Here is a 15568-nt window from a genome sequence, read left to right as displayed (position 1 = left end):
GTTGAAAAAGTGGAGTGGATGTTGGACAGGCGTACCGCTGCTCCATCCGAAGGAACATAAAATGTCCCTATACTGCTAATTGACATAGATGGCAATGGTCAGACTCCTAACTAATCAATAAGTTATCTCATATCTGGTGAATAGGTGATAACTTGTTTTCTCAAGAGAATGCCTTTAGAGGATAAGTACATATTAGATTTTTATGTTATATGCCCTTTAATTCTGAAAAGATCGATGGGGGTCTATGGCACCCGCACTCTGCCATGAGCAAACTGCTCCTGTCTTCTGGGCTGCGTACTTCTAAGAGGTCTTTTGAGCAATCAGTGGTGATCTCAGAGTATGGACTTCCAAATATCTGATCAGAATCTTAAAAGGTATAAAAAATTTCCCAAAAGCTTACTTACTCTTTAATATTAAAAGAATTTTCCTGCTTGTTACACAACTAGTTTATTTTTTGCTCCCTCATCACCAATGAAAATGAATAGGTCCTGGATACAATAGCACTAACGACATGGACTAAAGAGGTGCTCTTTATAGAAAACAAAAAGCTAGAGATGAGCGTATCGATCCATGGAGGATCGAGTTTGAATAGCATTTCCTTAACTCTGCAGTTTCACCTGAATTCAAACAATCCGCACTGACATTTGTTTTTTTAAAGTCCCAGTGCCATTTCACACATGCTGCACATTCAGTGAGTGGGCTAATGGCATCTGACATGGCAGCGTGGGATTACCCCCATCATACCCAATTTTTTTCCATTGAGCCTGTGTGCAAGCAATTCTTTTTCAAGAACAAATATAACTCAGGTGATCTAGCATCAATGTGAACTTGGACAAATGAGAGTACAATTTCCATGTAATTTGAGGATTGAATGCATGATTATTGAGCACACAAAATGAGAACTGATGATGCAATAAAGGTAGAGGAGGAAATGTATGGAAAGCAGTAGGAGAGGAGGATTATTATGGGGCTGATAACAATGAAAAGGCACTACTTGTGGGTGCAGACTGGTTGCTAGAAAGATAATTACGAGGAAAGAACAGCTTGCTGCTCAGTTTGCCTTCTTCACATGATCAGGTGATGCCATTTCACATGACGGAGTGATGCAGTTCCTATTCAATCTGTGCCAGGATGTATCTGACTTATTTTCAATCAAAACAGTCTGTAAAATGCATTAGATTGGTCCTCTGGCATTGGGGAAAGCAATTCCCACACACGAGAAAGTATGACTCGCCACCACAATGACCAGACCTTTGATGGACAGTAGAGCCTCCCTCACCAACAGCCTGTGCAGTATTACCTATTCTAAAATGACTCAGGGAAAGCAGATTTAGCCCCAGAAGATGTTTTTGTTGCACGTCACTTGCACTTTATATTTGCTGATACCAGCAACTTGCTTACTGAAGGGTAGAAGGGTATTTGATCATTTTGTATTTATCTTACTTTTTTTCTGTAATACTGATTCTGGAAAATGAACTCTCATATTTTTATACACTCAAGAAACAGCTCTGAAAAGAGGACAACAAGCCAGTACCTCTTCACACTCAAAATAGTGTCATTGTTTTGCCTCCCAAAATAAGTGAATAATATTTGGATGGATTGATTAAATGTAGTTGCCTCATAATTTTGTGATTAGCAAACCAGTTGCAGACCACAAAAAAGGGAAAATTCTTTTTCACTAATGGTTGAGAGATGATTACTTCTTTACATTCAAAACAGTACAGTGCAAGTGTTTTGTTTCTCTTTTAAAGGGATAATATTTTGAAGACTTATAAAAAAGCTATTGTTTCTTTATCTGGCCCATTATAGCCCCCTAAACAAGGATAATTTGTGCAATTTTGAATTTATGAAAATGTCACAAATTCTTCCGTCTGTACAACCTATGTATAAGCAATATCAATGCATGCACCTTTCCTCCTAAAAGGGATAATTTTTAAACCATTTAAACTATTTTAGTAGCCTGAAAAGTTTGTATTGCAGTGTTCCTTATTACTCATTTTTCCTTAGCCAGATAGGTGGAAGTCATTTGGACATTAGGAAAGATGTGCATTACAGAGCTCAAAACAGCTCTGTAAGGCAAGAACAGCTTTTTTCAAAATTTAATTTTTATTGAAAGCTTAAATAATTTTCAATCTCAAAATACAACAAATGAAAAGAACATCTAGGACAATATGAGCATCAGTATATCAAAGAATATAAGTATATCGTCCAATAGAACATCAAGTTATAAGAAGAAAAAAGAGGAAAAGGAACATTTTTGGCCATTAGTATTACAATTATGAAGTTACTAAAATCCAGTGGAAACCATACATAATGTAACCAGGTGTGAACAAACATGGAGCACAATCTGCCGGACAGAGAAGAAATGCAAAGGAGAAAGAGGTGGATCCCATCAGTCTGATGTAAGAAGGTAGGCATCAGATTCTTGGAATTCAATCCAGTCTCTCAAAGTCTCACAGTATCTATCACAGTCAGTGGAGGATTTGGCAATCACATGTTCCAACCAATCTAGAATAGCTATTTCACAGAACCACTCCTCCAGAGTAGGGGAAATAATTTTCCAGTGACGAGGAATGATATTCATAGGAGCTTGTATAAGGTAGCTTATGAAAGACCTTTTGTATCTGGTGACACTAGTTGGGACCATAAAGAGCAAAAGATATTCAGGAGAGTCGGGCACAGAGACTAGTCATTTTTTTAATAGTCTGAATTACCTGAGTCCAGAAACCTCTTATTATGGGACAGCTCCACCAAATGTGTGTCATCGTCCCCTCCTCCACTCCACATCTCCAGCATCTGTCTGATACTGGGGGAAACCACTTAAGAAGTAATATGGGAACCCGGTACCATCTGGAGATGATCTTAAAGGAGGTCTCTTGAGCTTTGGTTGCAATTGACGTTTTGTGAGCAAATTCAAAACATTTAACCCATTGTGAGTCTTCAAAACATTTGCCCAGTTCTCTTTCCCATGCATAGCAATAGGATGGTCTGACAGTTGTAGTATGGGCTATTAGGTTTTTATAGAGCAATGAGATGGAGCGCAAGGGTGTGTTACGGTGGCGGAACACGCTTAAAAAATATAAATAAGCGTGTTCGCCGCCCGGGGTCCACCGTGCGGCAGATGGAAAGACCGATACTAACAGAGGCAGAGCACTACGGCGGTAGTGTGCACTGGGTATAACTGCACCCAATATGCACTGAGGCAAGCTCTGTTCACACACAGAGCTGCAGCCACAGAGTATACAATAATGCTGAGTCTGTTCTATGTCACAGACTGACAGCAACACAGATACGGTATTTAAGGTCACAGGAGTAGCCTTAAACCGCAGGACTACTCCGTCTAGACCTACAGTAACAAAAGATGTGGAATGTCGCAACTGCAAACGTCTGACAGACTGCAACCGCAGCGCGGTGTGCACGGAGCCAAAGAGGAGACACCGCAAAACTCGCTGGTGCGATGCAGGACGCTAGCTGCTGGAAAAGTATAGCTGGAGCGCGTTGACGCTAGCGCTGCTACTGGCGGCTGCCCAATCACTCACACAATCGTAATATCAGAGGAAAGGGGTTTCATAATAAGTCAATCACCAGTCCAAGCATCCATCACCATACATACAGCAGCAGTATGAAAATACTAGCGCATGGCATAGCGGCCATGCGCACTTTTTATAGCATACAGGACCTGCCGGAAATCTCCAGAGCCCTGAGCATAACCAACCAAATCAGGAGCAGGACCTGAGCACCTGACTCCTGAACTCCAATGAGAGCTAGTCCCGTGAGCATGCTCAGAAGCTGGGACAAAGGACTTAGCCTCTGGAGACAAATGTGTGAATCTGGATTCCCACATAGGCATTATAGAACCCAGATTCCTAACATTACCCCCCTCCTAGGGCCCCCTCCTCCCTGAACCCTCCGGTCCACCAACCTGTGCCCGACAGAGGTACAAGTCTCAGACTGGTCAAAAGGCGAGCCTGATGTCCTGGTAGGTGAAACCGAAAAGCGGGACACACGGACGGTATCAGGAGAGGCCAGATCGCCAGGTCTCAGGAGGGATAACCGGGAGACAATAGGAGTTTTAGGAGATGGCCGCCGTGTAACGACGGGTGTAGCCACACTCCGTTCGGGAAGATTATCCCAAGCACATAGGGTGCATGCCCGAATAAATTTCTTTACGTCCCGAGCCCTGTGCGGCCGGCAATATGCACCGGCCAAAGACTTTGTGGTCTGCATATAGCCACGATGGCCGTCCGCATTGGGCGCGTGTGCCCACACGAGGACTTTAGCCCGCTGGCAAGGAGGGACAAAGGTCTTGCTTACCGGCTCACAGTCAGAGCTTTGCGGGAAACTGTCTTCCTGGGAAGCAGCTAGTAGGTGGTGACAACGGCATACAGGCTCTTGAACCGGACATGTCTCAGACATGGCGCGAGACACCTCCATGGGCTCTGGTGGCGGAACCTCTAGTTCAGACACCTCCAGAGGCTCAAAAAATTTGGGGGCCGGAGTACCTCTCCGTTTGGAGTGTGCTCGCTCCAAACCACGCTCCGAAAAACGGAGGTCAATCCGCGAGGAGATTGATATTAACTCCTTGAGATGGGTAGGAATCTCTCTCATGGAGAGGGCATCCTTTACATGCTCCGCTAATCCCTTCCAGAACACAGGAATTAGAGCCTTGTTGGACCACTCCAACTTGGACGCCAGTGTCTGAAAACGGACGGCGTATTGACTGACCGAGAGTGATCCTTGGGACAAGGCGAGCAATTGCAGAGAGGTATCATGTGTGACCCGTGGACCCAGAAAGACCTGCCTGACAGCAGTTAACAAATTAGCTGCGGTCCGGATAACCGGGTCACCACGCTCCCATAATGGCGTGGCCCATTCCAGCGCCTTGCCCGACAGTAGGGATATAATAAAGGCCACCTTGGCCCGCTCTGTAGGGAATTGCGCAGCCAGCAGCTCCAGGTGAATCGAGCACTGGCTGATAAAACCTCTACAGGAGGTGCCATCCCCAGAATATTTTTCGGGTAACGGGAGGCGGGTAACTGTCGGTGCAAGGGCGGACATGGACATACGCCCAACCGCGTCCGTAAGTGCTTGGACAGCAGCATCTGTGGCCTGCGAAGCTGCGAGAGCTCTCTCAAGGGTAGCAAGACGAGCCTCGAGCTTACGCACAAGCTGTAACAGCTGCTGCTGGTCTGCCATCTTTAGCCAGACCCTGGCGCTAGTATTATGTTACGGTGGCAGAACACACTTAAAAAAATATAAATAAGCATGTTCGCCGCCCGGGGTCCACCATGCGGCAGATGGAAAGACCGCTGCTAACAGAGGCAGAGCACTACGGCGGTAGTGTGCACTGGGTATAACTGCACCCAGTATGCACTGAGGCAAGCTCTGTTCACACACAGAGCTGCAGCCACAGAGTATACAATAACGCCAAGTCTGTTCTATGTCACAGACTGACAGCAACACAGATACGGTATTTAAGGTCACAGGAGTAGCCTTAAACCACAGGACTACTCCATCTAGACCTACCGTAACAAAAGTCGCGGAACGTCGCAACTGCGAACGTCCAACAGACTGCAACTGCAGCCGCAGCGCGGTGTGCACGGAGCCAAAGAGGAGACACCGCAAAACTCGCTGGTGCGATGCAGGACGCTAGCTGCTGGAAAAGTATAGCTGGAGCGTGTTGACGCTAGCGCTGCTACTGGCGGCTGCCCAATCACTCACACAATCGTAATATCAGAGGAAAGGGGTTTCATAATAAGTCAGTCACCAGTCCAAGCATCCATCACCATACATACAGCAGCAGTATGAAAATACTAGCGCATGGCATAGCAGCCATGCGCACTTTTTATAGCGTACGGGACCTGCCGGAAATCTCCAGAGCCCTGAGCATAACCAATCAAATCAGGAGCAGGACCTGAGCACCTGACTCCTGGACTCCAATGAGAGCTTGTCCCGTGAGCATGCTCAGAAGCTGGGACAAAGGACTTAGCCTCTGGAGACAAATGTGTGTATCTGGATTCCCGCATAGGTATTATAGAACCCAGATTCATAACATTGTGGAGACGACCGCAGGCATAGTTTTTCAAAATTTGTGAGATTCCTATTTAGCCATCTATCTTTTCTAACATGGGAATAGAAATGTTGCAACTGTCTATAGTCATAGTCGGCTCTTGGAGGGATAGATCAGTCCTGAAATATTTTGCTGAGGGGTACTAAAGATGCATTAGATAGTACATGAGCAAAGTGAAGAGGGTGATATTTACTTCTACCCAGAAATCAATTGGAAGATCTCTCCGGTAAAAAGGTGGACTTGTCTGAGATTGGGTATAATGGGCCCTGTGGGTCAATTAGAGAGATCTTCTTATTGTCTCAACGTAAGGATAGGATTATACAGTATGTGCTGTAGGATTGTTGAGAGAGTTTAAGGACTGGGGAATGTGGGTTCCAGGGGAGTGTAGTTAATGCCTTCGGACATATAGTTTGTGCTATTTGAACTCAAAGCTTCCCATGTTATTGATGAAAATAATCGAGTATTCTAGCATTTACTGCTGCTATGTAGTATTTTCTGCAATCAGGAAGACCAAGGCCTCCCATCTTTTTAGACCTGACTAATACATCACCACAAATACGTGGACAACCAGTTGGATAGATGAACTTACAAAAGCTACTACGCAGATGTTTCCAAAAATTTAAAGGGATTCTGGTCGGGATAGTTTTAAAAAGGTAAATCAGTCTAGGTAAAACATTCATTTTTAATATATTTACTCTGCCGAACCATGAGAAATCCTTCACAGTCCATGAATTAAGGTCCTTATGGACTTGACCTAGTAAGGGTTTGGAATTGAGGTCAAACAGTCAAGAAAGATTACTGTGTATGCATATCCCTAAATATTTTATACCCTGTGATGGCCAAGAAAAATGAAAATTTGATTGGATGATAGCCTGAGTTGTAGTTGAGGGCCTGAGATTTTGAAGTGTTTATTTTGAAATTGGACTATGTGCCAAAATGATCCACTTCTCCCATTATAGATGGAATTGACGTATGTTGGATTGTAATGTATAGAAGGACATCATCCGCAAAGGCGGAGCATTTGTATTCCGTTTGACCTATAGTGATACCTTTAATATCAGGGTTATCACGAATAGAGGATAATAAATGTTCCATCACTAGGATATACAGGAGAGGGGAGAGAGGGCACTCCTGTCTTGTTCCATTAGAGATTGAAGCACAGCTTTTTTAATGTCCAAATGGCTTTCACCTTGCAATCTAGTTGCAAACCACAAAAAAAGTGATTTTTTTTCCACTTATGGTTGAAAGGCCATTAATCACATTCAACAGTACAGTACAGTACACGTGTTTTGTCTCTCTATTAAAGGGTTAATATTTGAAAAACATATAAAAAAGGTATCTTTCTTCATTTAGCAAAGTAAAAATCTGTTAACAGCCCCCAAACAGGGAAAATTTTGCACCTAATCATTTGAAAATGCCTATACTTCTTCCATTTACACAACCTGTCTATAAGCAACAGTAATGCATGCATTTCCACTCCCAAAAAGGAATAATGTTTGGACCATTTATACAATTTAGGTAACCTAAACAGTCTGATATTCCAGTGTATTGTGAAATACTCTATTGGTCTTCTCTGTTTGCAATTAGTTTTCCTCTAACCAGATAGGAGGAAGCCATTTGGACAATAAAAAAGCTGTTTATGCATTGCAAGCTCAAAACACATTCAGCTGACATCAAGGGAAACTCACCGTGTTCTATGAATATTAGAAGTTTTATTTTGAGATTTGCACAAATTTATTCACAAAAAATCAAATATTTGGGGGAAATTTGATGAAGTCTGCATATTCGAATTTCAAAACAATGGCTCATCTCTACAAAAGGTAAAATGCTATTTCCAATTTCAAACAACCAATTTAATCTACCTGAATAGTTATATACTATATAGATAGAGACTAGTAGATATGATTGATCATATTTGAGTAGAATTGAATTCTACTAACATTTTATAAAAATACCTAAAATGTGTATATATTTGCAATTTGCTTCACCATATGTACTTACTACATTGCTCACTTCTCCATCCTTTATATTCCTCACTGTCACCAGTCTGGTCCTCACCACATCTTCTTATCCTGGCCTCTCGTACTGATATTCCATCCCACGCACTTATGCAGTGGTGATAAGACAATGCGGTGAGGACGGGACAAGGGACAGTGAGAAGTGTAGGGGCTGGAGAGGTAAGCGGTAAGGTGTGCATAAGTATTTTTTACATCTTACGTTTATTAGGAGACACACTAGAGCTTAATGTGGGACATTAAATTTGCAGAGAAAAAATTATTTGTGAATCGAATTTCCCAGGAAAATTCACGAGAAAAGGCAAATTCAAATTTTGAAGACAAAATATATCTCTAGAGGCTAGTAGATTGACAACTGACTAAAACAATTTTGCACCATATCCCTTGCCTAAAATAACAATTATAATATCTCAAGGGATCTAACTAATCAAATCTCTCAATTATTTTCTTCCCCCAAATGGATAGGATCTATCTGTGTTCAGTTTTTTTAATGTAAATATATGTATACTTACTCAAACAGTAGGATCATTAATAGTTAAATATTCCATTTCACATCAAAATTAAGAAAAAATATAACACTGTACTAAATAAATATCAAGGTCATGTATCTGTATTCAGTGTTCCTAGAGGTATGTCACTCTAATCTATCTGAAGCCCTGTTTACTGATCCCTGAAATGTCATGCCATGTGTTCATAGAAAGAACCCTAAATTATTTTTATTCTTAAAGGGAACCTGTCACCCCCCCACAGGCATTTTTAAGTAAAAGATCCACCTTGTGCAGCACTAATGCTGCATTCTTTCAAGATGGTTCTGTTACTTAGCTTCCGTTCCACCGCAGAAATAATCGTTTATAAAATTGTTCAAAAATACCTGAAATTTGACAGGGGGGCAGGTCTTTCCCCCTCTGACAGATGCCTCGCATCCATCAGTCATTTCGTGCCGCCTCCTCAGTTTTCTTTTGAAATGCTGGCACCTGCGCTGTACTATAGTTTCGTGGGCATGCGCAGTTAGCGCTGCACGACGTACCAGTGCTCTCAGATCACATCCTGGCCTTCATATCACATGGCCACAGATCCCGCCCCACAGTCGCTTATGATTTATTCACACTGCGGGGCTGGGAATCTCAGGCATGCACAGTAGTTATCTGCAGCTCTCATGCCCAAGATTCCCAGCCCCGCAGTGTGAATAAATCATAAGCGACTGTGGGGCGGGATCTGTGGCCGCACAATATGTAGGCCAGGATGTGATCTGAGAGCACGGGCATGTCGGGCAGCGCTAGCTGCGCATACCCATGAAACTATAGTACAGCGCAGAAGCCGCATTTCTAAAGAAAACTGAGGAGGCGGCGCCAAATACAAAATGACTGATGGATGCGAGGCGTCTGTCAGAGGGGGAAAGACCTGTCCCCCTGTCAAATGTCAGGTATTTTTGAACAATTTTATAAACGATTATTTCTGCGGTGGAACGGAAGCTAAGTAATAGAGCCACCTTAAGAGAATGCAGCATTAGTGCTGCACAAGGTGGCTCTTTTACTTAAAAATACCTTGGGGGGGTGACAGGTTCCCTTTAACATAATGCAAGTCAAAGTCTACTGATACTGACCTAAACACTACAGAAAATATATTGTACTACACAGACTTTTAAATATGTAGTTTTCACTTTTAAATATAAATATTTTATTTGATGAAAAGAATCTTGAGATAGGTAACGGCATTATAGTCACACACCGCTGCACAGAAACTGATGATTGACAGGTTTCACCTTATGTATATGTGAGGGTGAGACTTGACAATCATCTGCAGCAGTGCTTGGAAGAGCTGTCTGGAGACAGAGCCAGGCTTGTTTGGTCTATGTTCCTTGCCTTGATCTTCAAAGTATATTTTCCTTGAAAAACTTGTGTTGTGAGTTCATTTTCCCCTCCGTCACTGAGGCCTGGTGAACTCCCTATTCTAGTGAAGGAAGGTAGTGAGCCTGATTATCAGGCACCTGGGACTAATGAAGACGATTGGCTGAGTGGAGTCACTGACTGGATTTAAGGCAGCCTACGCCCTTTCTGCCCTGCGGGTGATTTCTCTGTGGACTCTTGGACACCAGTCTGATTCCTGCTCTCCTAAAGCTAAGTTTTCTGTTTTGCCTTTTTGCATTTAAGATTTGTTTTTGTTTTTCTTGCTTTTTGGATTCTGCCACTCCCTGCTGGAGTGTGCAGTGTTCCGTGAGCTCTGTCTTTTGAAAGTACCTGAGTGCTGATTTAGTTTTTGAAGCTTAGTTGCTTCAGGGGCCAGGGCCATTTTTATATCAGCTTGTTGGCTTTTGTCTCTGATAGGGTTTTGGCAGATTGCAGACAGCAGCCTTCCTTTCCATTCCTATCTAGGTAGTTTTTGGGCACTGTCTTTGCTCAGCCTGTCTTTCTGTCTGTGTAAGTGTTTTCATCTTGCTTCACCGTCATTATATGTGGGGGGCTGCCTATTGCTTTGGGGTCTGCTCTGGGGCAGTTAGATTTCCCCTTTCCTTCTTTAGGCCTATGTATCTCTCTGGCTGTGAACGAGGGTGTCGCGTCCGTCTGCAAGTCTGGGCTGCAGACAGACAGCGCCCCGAGTAGCACCGACACCCTTTACCCCTATACAGGGATCTGGATTTACTGCAGAGCCCAGGAAGCGCTGTCTGAGCAGGGGCAGAGTGCCAGAGCAGAACGGTCGCAATAGAAAAGCAGGAAGGGAGCCAAAAATGGAGTCGGAAACCAGGCGAGCAGTGGAGGTACAGAAACGGCAGGCAGAGGCAGAGTCGAGAGTCCAGGCAGAGGTCAAAAACCAGGAGAGTAGCGGAGGTACAAAATCGTCAGGCAGAGGCAGAGTCGAGAGCCAGGCAGAGGTCAAAAACTGGGAGAGTAGCGGAGGTACAAAATCGTCAGGCAGTAGAGGGGGTCAGGAATCCAGGCCAAGGTCAGCTTCAGTAATCAGGAGAAATGCAAGGTACAAAAACGGCAGGCAACAGAGTAGTCAGAAGTTCAGGCTGAGGTCGGAGATAACGATAGGCAATCACAAGTAACACGTAGGGGAACCAAGAATATATCCGGTGGCTTGCAAGCCCAGTCCCAAGGTATTTGAGGGATCAGGTCGTCCCTCACAGGCTCCCGGGCTGGTGATGTCATCAGGACCGCCCCCAGGACCAGACCTGATGATGATGCACCAGCCCCTTCATGACTGACAGAGGAGCGGAGTCTGCATCCAGTAGACACCTGCGCAGAAGCCCTTTCATTGTTGCCGCCCTCACTCGGGCGCGAGCCACGGCGCCTCCTAGTGGTTGAGGGCGGAACAGCAGGCCCCGAGATCGACGACGACATGTCAGTCCGGCGTCTCCTGGTGGCCGAGGCCTGGACATCAGGCCCCGAGCCCGAGGGCGGCGTGACAGTCCGTCGCCTCCTAGTGGCTGAGGGCGGAACAGCGGGCCCCGAGTCTGACGGCGACGTGACAGTACCCCCCTCTCCAGGAGGGGCCTCCGGACCCTCAAAACCCGGTTTGTCAGGGTGAAGGAGATGAAATCTCCTAATTAATGCCTTGGCATGGATGTTCCTTGCGGGGACCCAGGACCTCTCCTCCGGGCCGTAGCCCTTCCAGTGTACAAGATACTGCATGGAGTCTCTCACAAGGCGGGAGTCAAGGATACCCTGGACTTCATACTCCAAGGACCCTCCGACCGAAACAGGAGGAGGAGGGGACTGGACAGGGTGAATTGGGGAGCGATACAGTTTGAGGAGAGACTTGTGGAACACGTTAGGTAATTTAAATGACTGCGGAAGTTTCAAACGGAAGGCTACCGGGTTAACCACTTCTATAATTTCATATGGGCCGATAAATCTGGGACCCAGTTTGGCAGACGGTACTTTCAGTTTGATGTTTTTAGTAGAAAGCCAAACCTTGTCCCCAACCCCCAAGTGTGGCCCCTTGGACCGTCATTTGTTTGCAGCTGAAGCCTGTCTAACTTGAGCCCCTTTCAAATTCGTATTTACTTCAGACCATATTGTTTTCAAGCGATGTATGTTTTTCTCTACCCCAGGGAGCTCCGACATCCTAGCCGAGAACGACCCAAAGCGCGGATGCAATCCAAGGTTACAAAAAAAGGGGTAGTTTTAATGGAGTCCTGGTAGCGATTATTTAAGGCAAACTCAGCCAATGGCAGATGTTTTACCCAATCGGACTGGTGTCCTGACACGTAACAACGGAGGTATTGCTCCAGAGCTTGATTAGCACGTTCGGTTTGCCCATTGGTTTCGGGGTGGTAGGCCGAGGAGAAGGATAACTCAACACCGATGCGTTTACAGAACGCCCTCCAGAATTTTGAGACGAACTGGGTACCTCTGTCGGACACAATATTTGACGGAACACCATGAAGACGTACAATGTGCACAAGGAACAATTTGCTCAAGGTTTCGGCGTTAGGTAAGCCAGACGGGAATAAAATGGCACTGTTTGCTGAACCTGTCTACCACCACCCAGATACATGTTTTCCCATCTGAGGTCGGCAGGTCTGTGATGAAGTCCATGGAGATGTGGGTCCATGGACTCTCAGGGGTGGGCAAGGACTGAAGCCAGCCAGCAGGGCGATTATGGGTGGATTTGGCACGGGCACAGACTTCACATGTTGAAACATAGTTCTTACAGTCCTTGACCACCGTCGGCCACCAAAAGTTCCTAGTTACCAACCTGGTGGTATTATTGAGCCCAGGATGACCTGCCAGAACAGAGTCATGTGACTCTTTAAGAACTTGAAGGCGAAAGGAATTCGGAACAAACAATTTTTTGGGGGGTGTAGTGTCAGGAGCTCATTCCGGAGACCTACGGATCTCCTCCAGAAGGTCCAAGGAAACTGCCGACACGACGATCCCATTGGCTAATATCGGGACGGGTTCACAGTCTTCGGCTTGTGTGGGGCAAAAACTGCGAGAGAGGGCATCGGCCCTCACATTTTTCGTGCCAGGGCGAAAGGTGATTAAAAAATCGAACCTTGAAAAGAACAAGGCCCACCTGGCCTGCCTGGAATTCAGTCTTTTAGCTGACTCCAGGTAGGTCAGGTTTTTGTGGTCTGTAACGACGGTGACCTTGTGTTTGGCGCCTTCGAGAAAGTGACGCCATTCCTCGAAGGCCCATTTGATTGCTAGTAATTCCCGATTCCCAATATCATAGTTCTTCTCTGTGGCAGAGAACTTTCGGGAAAAAAAAGCACATGGGCGCAGCTGAGTGAGGGCTGCAGTGCCTTGCGATAGCACTGCTCCCACTCCGACTTCGGAGGCATCCACCTCCACAATAAATGGGCGGTCTAAGTCAGGTTGTACTAAAACCGGGTTGGCCACAAAGCATTCCTTTAACGTAGGAAATGCTTGAATGGCCTCGGGATTCCAGTTGGCCACGTCCGCCCCCTTCCGGGTTAGATCCGTGAGTGGCTTGGCAATCTCAGAAAAACTCCTGATAAACTTACGGTAGTAATTGGCAAATCCCAAAAATCGCTGCAGTGCTTTCAGCGATTTGGGTTGCACCCACGCCTTAATAGGTTGGATCTTGGCAGGATCCATGCGGAAACCCCTGCCTGAGACCATGTACCCCAAAAATTGTACCTCCTCAGCGAAAAAGACACATTTCTCCAACTTAGCAAACAAGGAGTTCTCCCGCAGTCTCTGCAGTACTGAACGGACGTGTTGAGCATGTGTCACAGGGTCAGTGGAGTAAATCAAAATGTCATCCAAGTACACAACGACATACACACCACAGATGTCCCTGAAAATATCATTAACAAAGTGCTGAAACACTGCAGGAGCATTGCTGAGTCCGAAAGGCATTACTAGGTACTCAAAGTGACCAAGAGGTGTATTAAACGCTGTCTTCCACTCATCGCCGTCTCTTATGCGGATTAGATTGTATGCCCCCCGGAGGTCAAGTTTAGTAAACCACCGGGCTCCAATTAGCTGATTAAAAAGATCAGGGATGAGTGGAAGCGGGTACTGGTTCTTTATAGTGATTGCGTTTAATTCTCGGTAGTCAATGCAGGGTCTGAGACCACCATCTTTCTTCTCTACAAAGAAGAACCCAGCTCCAACTGGTGAAATAGATGGTCTAATGAACCCCTTTCTTAAGCTATCCGCTATGTACTCATTCATGGCCTGACGCTCTGGACCAGAGAGATTAAATATTCTCCCTTTTGGAAGACGGGCATCTGGAATTAGGTTTATAGGACAATCATACTCTCTGTGGGGCGGTAGTTTCTCAGACTCTATAACGGAAAAGACATCTCCATAATCCCTGAAAGCAAACGGCATGAAGGGATGTTTTTTTAGCTTGGTTTGATTTACTGCTACAGACATGCAATTATCCTGGCATTGCGAACTCCAGCGCACCACATCACCCAGGTGCCAGTCAATGACAGGGTTATGTTGACGTAGCCACGGCATTCCCAAAATGACTGCAGAAGATAGATTGTCCAACACAAAAAAGGAAATAAGCTCAGTATGTAGTGCTCCTACTGACATAGTTATCTTAGCAGTAACAAATTTAACCCCCTCCTGAATAATGGATGTGCCATTAATAGCCGTGGTTTTAATTGGAATATTAAGTTTCAGTAGTGGGACACCAAGTTTTTTAGCAGCAAAAGAGTCCATAAAATTCCCTTCAGACCCGCTATCGACATAGGCTTTTAAACACAGAGAATCCTGACCAAAATACAACGAAATAGGTAGTAAAACTTTGGCCGCATCTGCGGGCAATACCTGAGCCTCTGCGCAACCATAGCCAGAGCTGCTCAGAGGCTGATGTTCCTGGGGTACGGATCTCTGACGTTCAGCTTTGTCCCTGGAGTCTCCTAACTGCAGCATGCTCGAGCAGGAAGGTGAGACTGATCCTCCAGGCTGTATACTGAGGCTTAGTAACAGGTGTTTTAGGCCAACAATCAGCTCAGGCAAGAGAGGAAAGGAAAAAAAAAAATTCAGAGAAACTGTCTTTATATAGGTGTGATATATATATATACACACACACACAAGAGACAGTTTTATTTGGGCCGGATATAATGTCGCGTCCGTCTGCAAGTCTGGGCTGCAGACAGACAGCGCCCCGAGTAGCACCGACACCCTTTACCCCTATACAGGGATCTGGATTTACTGCAGAGCCCAGGAAGCGCTGTCTGAACAGGGGCAGAGTGCCAGAGCAGAACGGTCGCAATAGAAAAGCAGGAAAGGAGCCAAAAATGGAGTCGGAAACCAGGCGAGCAGTGGAGGTACAGAAACGGCAGGCAGAGGCAGAGTCGAGAGTCCAGGCAGAGGTCAAAAACCGGGAGAGTAGCGGAGGTACAAAATCGTCAGGCAGAGGCAGAGTCGAGAGCCAGGCAGAGGTCAAAAACCGGGAGAGTAGCGGAGGTACAAAATCGTCAGGCAGTAGAGGGGGTCAGGAATCCAGGCCAAGGTCAGCGTCAGTAATCAGGAGAAATGCAAGGTACAAAAAT

General features: G+C 45.4%; 1 protein-coding gene across 1 annotated transcript in view; it reads right to left on the bottom strand.

Moving 5' to 3' along the window:
* Positions 1-15568, bottom strand: part of TRHDE (thyrotropin releasing hormone degrading enzyme) — a 1336029-nt gene that overhangs the window by 1142658 nt on the left and 177803 nt on the right. The window lies entirely within an intron of this gene.

The sequence above is a fragment of the Dendrobates tinctorius genome, unplaced genomic scaffold (genome assembly GCF_039654945.1).
Source record: "Dendrobates tinctorius isolate UK_male_01 unplaced genomic scaffold, ASM3965494v1 ptg000290l, whole genome shotgun sequence".
Classification (NCBI taxonomy): Eukaryota; Metazoa; Chordata; class Amphibia; order Anura; family Dendrobatidae; genus Dendrobates; species Dendrobates tinctorius.
The sequence above is the reverse complement of the archived record's forward strand: the minus strand, read 5'-3'. Positions and strand labels throughout refer to the sequence as shown.